The sequence below is a fragment of the Lampetra planeri genome, chromosome 10 (genome assembly GCF_965212315.1).
Source record: "Lampetra planeri chromosome 10, kcLamPlan1.2.h2, whole genome shotgun sequence".
Lineage (NCBI taxonomy): Eukaryota > Metazoa > Chordata > Hyperoartia > Petromyzontiformes > Petromyzontidae > Lampetra > Lampetra planeri.
This window is the reverse complement of record NC_136116.1, coordinates 6,525,993-6,531,992: the sequence shown is the minus strand read 5'-3', so window position 1 is coordinate 6,531,992 and position 6,000 is coordinate 6,525,993.

Below are 6,000 nucleotides of genomic sequence, written 5' to 3'. Positions count from 1 at the left end.
CGAAACATCGTACTCAGATTGTAAATGTTGTGGCTTTGCTTTCCAACACACCGGTGTGCTGTACTAATAACTAATTGGCGTGTTCTGTTTACGTGACAAACCTTACTAATTGGTTGTGTCGGGTGGTGTCGGGTTTAACGACACATTTATATATTTACGCGATCTAACCCAAAAAAAACCTGTAATATGGATAATATATGTCGCAGCATCTAAATTAAATATTTTAACAGATTCATGAGCTTCATCATTTTCACGTACATTTAGCATATTACGAGAGACAGGCAAGGAAATGTCAATCAATATATCAACCAATAAATCACCAATAGAGCATGAATTACAGTATTGAGTACACTTATCAAGTATAAAGCTGACATATTTCTGGGAGGCTCAACCAGGAAAACCCCACTGAGTGTCATTGATGTTTTTGCAGGTGGGTCCTGCCACGTTTTATCAGTAAGGGGATATACTGTAGTTGCTATATATAATCTCATATCAGTAATTTACAAGTAATTTTTCTAATTTGGACACTAACGCAGGCAAACAATGGCCTGCTCTTGCGAATGACGTCAATGTAAATTTTAAACACCCACAGTGATAACCAGGGCAGCCAATGGATTAGAACCGTGATCCTCCGCAACAAGCGGATAACATGTTACCTACCGCTGGGCTACATGACCGCCCAAGCAATATTGCATGAACAGAACAATTAGATTGAGTTATTCATATTATTTGTAATGCCCCAATTTACGTCTCATATTTTCTTCGTCGTTTCGCAAATCCGTCACCACGTTATTAATGATACCGCCTGATTTACGTTGCTTCAACCCACACTTACGTCGCTGACAGCATCTGTTCTTTCTCGTATCCGTCGCCTCAGCCATCACCTTCACCTACCCTGTACACGAACTACTTTGCGTCGCGCATAAAGAAATGTACCGTATTGTAGAGTACATACAAAATATGATTCATGATGAGTATTTTGTTGATTTAGTTTTAATGCAGTAGTGTACACATGGAACGCGCGCGCAAGCACGGCATCATTGCCACACTCGCCAAACAAATTCGCGACGTCTGTTCGGAATCTCGGAGGAATGCGGCCCGTCGTGTTTGTGGATGCATTCATTTCGTATCAAACGGCTGATTGTTGCCATTCAGCATCGTCCAGCCAGCGAGCAACTTGTAATTACGGCACCGCTTGGGGTAATAATTGAGCATTATCCATGGTTAAATCTTGACTTAAAGCTTTCGTGACTGCAGGAATTCATGTTGTTTGGGTATTTCGGTAAAGTCACGTAGATGGTTCAAAGAAAATAACAAAACAACGACGTCATCAGGATGGCGATCACTTGTGTTGTGATCGAAACGTCATAGTTTTTTATTTTCTTTGAACCATCTACGTGACTTTTACCAAAAGACCCAAACAAATTGTATTTTTTACAAAAAACTACGACATTTCGATCGCAACGCAAGCAATCGTCATCACCTGATGATTGCTTCTACGTGACTTTACCGAAAGACCTAAAGAAGACATTATCCATGGAATTGGGGTTTCCGTGTTAAACGCTTTGATGGTGTTGGGGGCCGTCCATAAAGGACGTCACGCACCTAGGGGGGGGGGGGGGGTCAGACATTTGTGACGATGTGTGACGAGGGGGGGGGGGATAAATGTGACGTCACATCAAAATGCGCAACTTTAAATAAATATATATTTTTTATAACAACACTAATTGTTATAACAACACTCCTACAACATCAGAGTGCAGCGCCACATTAAATACGCACTACAATGACAATAGTTTAAAGCGATTTGAAGCATGTTTTATTTTCAAAATGGAAATATGTTTTTGGGGGGGGGGGGCAGATTATTGTGACGTCATATTTGAGGGGGGGGTCTGACTTTTTGTGACGCCGTGTGACGAAGGGGGGGGGGGTAAAAAATCGTCCAAAATCGCGTGACGTCATTTATGGACGGCCCTTTGGGTGAATTATTGAGCACGGGGGGACGGGGGGATGTAACATGCAAGTGCCGACGTGAGGAATGCATCCCCTTTATTCCATCAATTATGATTTTTAAAATTGCTTTGATTTACGTCGTTAGATATTCGACGCACCTTTCAGGAACGCATCCCCGATGTAAACCTGGAAATTACTGTAATTAATTATGTCATGTTATCATCGATTTTTTTTTACTTTGACAATTAACCTTTTAGAATTTTATCTATAACCTTTACTGACAAATATTTTATTGAACCATTCCTACGCCATTTATATAATTGATTAAGTCGTCTTGTACCCTGTTCTCCAGGGCCCCAGGACATTTGGTGAATTTACTCAAGTTCGGTATATACTGTTTTACCGATAGATTGCAAGTCACTGCACCGTGGGGTTAACCCGGCAACGACTTCACACATGTGATGATGACCATATCCATCCACCAGAGGGCTCTTGAGAACCTGCCAAAGACGGACGAACCGCTCGGGGTGCCAGGACGTCCTGCGAAGACCTCATGAATTGCAGTGAATAAGGGTCAATATCCCCTTCAATAAATATAATCGAGTATTACGTTTCAATTTTCCCGTCTCCTTCGTATTTCAATATTTTCCTTTTCGTTCGATATCGTTTGTACGGTTGCATTATTCTCTCCACTATCCCAAATTGTCATATCGACTATAAACATATACAGTCCTATTGTCAATCCACTGCTGGATGACGGCCTCTCCACGCCGTGTCGGTCGAGGAGGTTATTTCGCTGGTCAGTGCGGGTTGGTGGGCAATAGATATTTCTGCACTGCCCTCTACTGGCAAAGTAGCCCCGCAGCAGCCCAGAATTACCATAAACAGTGGTGTTTAACTCAAAATAATTCTGAGCGTCGTGGATAAAAATAACTAGATAGATAACAAAAATTAAATTGTACAATTATGCACTTCCAGAAGGCCGTACGGCCGATGGGTTAAGTAAGAAATACTTTTGTTTTATATGGAGAGACAGACATATGAAGGCAAAATATTGTCTGCTTATTTATTTCATCATGTAAGTTGGGCACGTTTAAAAATTAATTCGTGAGAAATTGATTTCATGCATTTATTGTGAACCTAAGGAATTTACATTAATTGATGCATCTCTAGACCCCAACTCACCACTACAAGCTACAGTAACAATGCCTCTTTCTCTCGACAGTAGCTATTTCTGATTGAGGGTAGGCAAGAGGATTTGACAAATTATGAATGTAAATCGGTAAAGTCACGTAGAATGGAAATAAAAAATAAAATATTTGTTATTATTTAATTATTTCCATTCTACGTGACTTTACCGAAAGAACCAAGAAGATGAATCCCTGCAGCCACGAAAGCTTTAAATCGAAAAATATTGAAAGGTCTTATGTTTTTACTACAGTTATCACAATGATTATTACATCATGTAAATGAGGCTGCTGATTCAGTAATCGTACAGGAATTGGTGAAATAAGCAATATTTGATTAAAATTGCATCATTGGTAAATACTCTAGTTTGTACGTTGATGAAGTAATACAGACTCACATTTTCACCAATTTGGCTAGAAGAATTTGGTGTCTGGATTATTAGGCCTAAGTCTCAATGAGCTAAATCTAAACTACATCCTGAAGGCTACACGACTAATTTGTTAAGTATTTTCTTTGACTTTGAGGAATACACGTAATATATTGTACAGCATATACCACATACTCCCGTTGTAATAGGTTACTAATGCAGAATATCACTTTTTTTTTTATATATTCTAATCGCTTATGAACTAAATGCGTAATTTTATTGGTTTCAATTCTTAACGTAACTGATGATGGAATGGCACTAGAACTTGGGAAGCAGTAACTGCTAAATCAAAACAAACAGTATTATGTTGTAGCCAGGACTTAATTTACTGGTAGACTGAAGTAGGCATGTGACATTACAACCGTGGTGTTGGGTATACTGCTTGTGGTGTGCCGGGTGTGGAAATATTTTCTGGGTCACTCACCCGAACAGACCCAGCTGATGTTAATCCCTTGTTGTGGCACATGCATAGCTTTTAGAATAAACCGTTCCCTTTTTGGTGAGATGACACGGATGAAGAAATCATTTTTTTCTGCTGACTGCCACTGGCACCAAAGTTACAGGAGAGTTCCCGAGGCCAAACACTCAGAGTTAGGCCGCAACCATTCCTTAACGTTTAGCACAAATTAAAATATAGGTGTTTCTTTTCCTTACTTAAAATTTAAAAGTCACACAGGCTGGAATTCTGGTTGTGAGACTGATTTTTTTCACAAAGCGAATTACAGTTTAACTGGAAGTATTATGCTAAACCTCACGTCAAATTCACACGATTGTATGTGTCAATAACTCTGTTAGATTGTCGTTCGGGATAATGATTTGTATTTTTTTGGGTGCGTAAATGTGTTGGCATCTCGAATTGCCTTACAAAAAAACAAAAAGGGGGAAGCTACAAGAGAAAAAAATGTACTGTCTTGCAATAGGCATGAACACTTATTGAAGGTTTCATTGTGTTTTACATTGTTCACAAAAAAATAACTCCTGCATATTTAACAATCGTTTCAGCACCCTGCATTCAACAAATGCACAGATTCGGCAGAATTATGTACTGCCGTTCCTCCTGGTGACATCCAAAATACCAAAGAGTGTTAAGGCACATGCTGAAAAAAAACCTTGGCAACATGAGTGTCAAAATAGTGTGCTTTTTTTGCCTGACTGAAACTACTCAGAGCTTGACAGAATGTCTTTAAGCAATGTGAATCCAAAGCACAAAAGTGAAATGTCTGGTTTTTCTTATGCGTGAGTCTCTTTTACTCACTTAGGATCATCCCATGACAAGTCATGATAAATCAGCTCCTCTGGGCACATGAAGACTGCATTCTAACTCAGCACCTGGAGAGATGACAACTCACCTGAAGTAACCTAATCATGACTATGCAAAAACATGCATTCAAAAATGACGTCGTGAACATTTCAGGGTCCATAAGTCTCACCTAGTTTTTGTCAAATTGTATGTTTTTAGGCCGTGATATTTAAAAAAAATAGTTTGTTGTTGAAAAATAACTCATTGCTCCATCACATGAAACTTGTTGTATACATATACTGCTTTTGATATGTTTGACAATGCAATCAATATTTACTGTTGCTACTGTCAATCGCACCTTGTAATGGCAATAGAGACAATTGTTTAATACACACACAGTTGCTATTTTGGTCGATGTGCATTTGTGTGTTCCATCTGCCAAACTTGTCCCTCCATTCCCGCCTGCCGTATGGAATTGCAGTTTAAATCTTGTTTCCATAAGCAAGTTAACCTGCACAGTCATATTCAGGATGACAGGTACTGATTTTAAGTAGGCAAAGTACATGCGGAGGCAATTGCCATCCCTAATGCTCTGCATACTCGCAATAAAAATCGTTACGGTGTATACGAGATGAGGTAAATCAGTGTGCAGGACCTTTCTGCATCACCGTGCATAAATTAAGATTAGCAGAGGTGCAGCCACTGTGGGTGTCATGGATGTCTGGATACCCACAAATGTTAGACACCCACAAAACATTGGATAAAAATCATGCTTTTTAAGTTGCTTCTTTCTCATTTCAACAAGGTGACATGAATGCTGATTACACACCAAAGCGCACAAACAGAAGGCCCAAATGGTAACGCAGTAGACAATGGTCGCATAGATTTCATGAAATAATATTAAAGTAGAACTCCTCTTCTTGGTTCTTTCGGTAAAGTCACGTAGAATGGAACAAGATGCTTGAGGCAAGGCTTCGGTGGTACGGCCACGTGATGCGAAGTGAAGAGTCATCAGTGGCCAAGACTGCCTTGCGTATTGAGCCAGAGGGCCGCCGTCCACGCGGGCGTCCGAAGAAGCGATGGATGGACCGAATAAAGGAAGACATGAAGACGGTCAACGCATACCCTGAAGATGCCCTGGACCGAGCCAAATGGAGAAGACAATGCCGAAAAGCGGACCCTGCGCCACAGC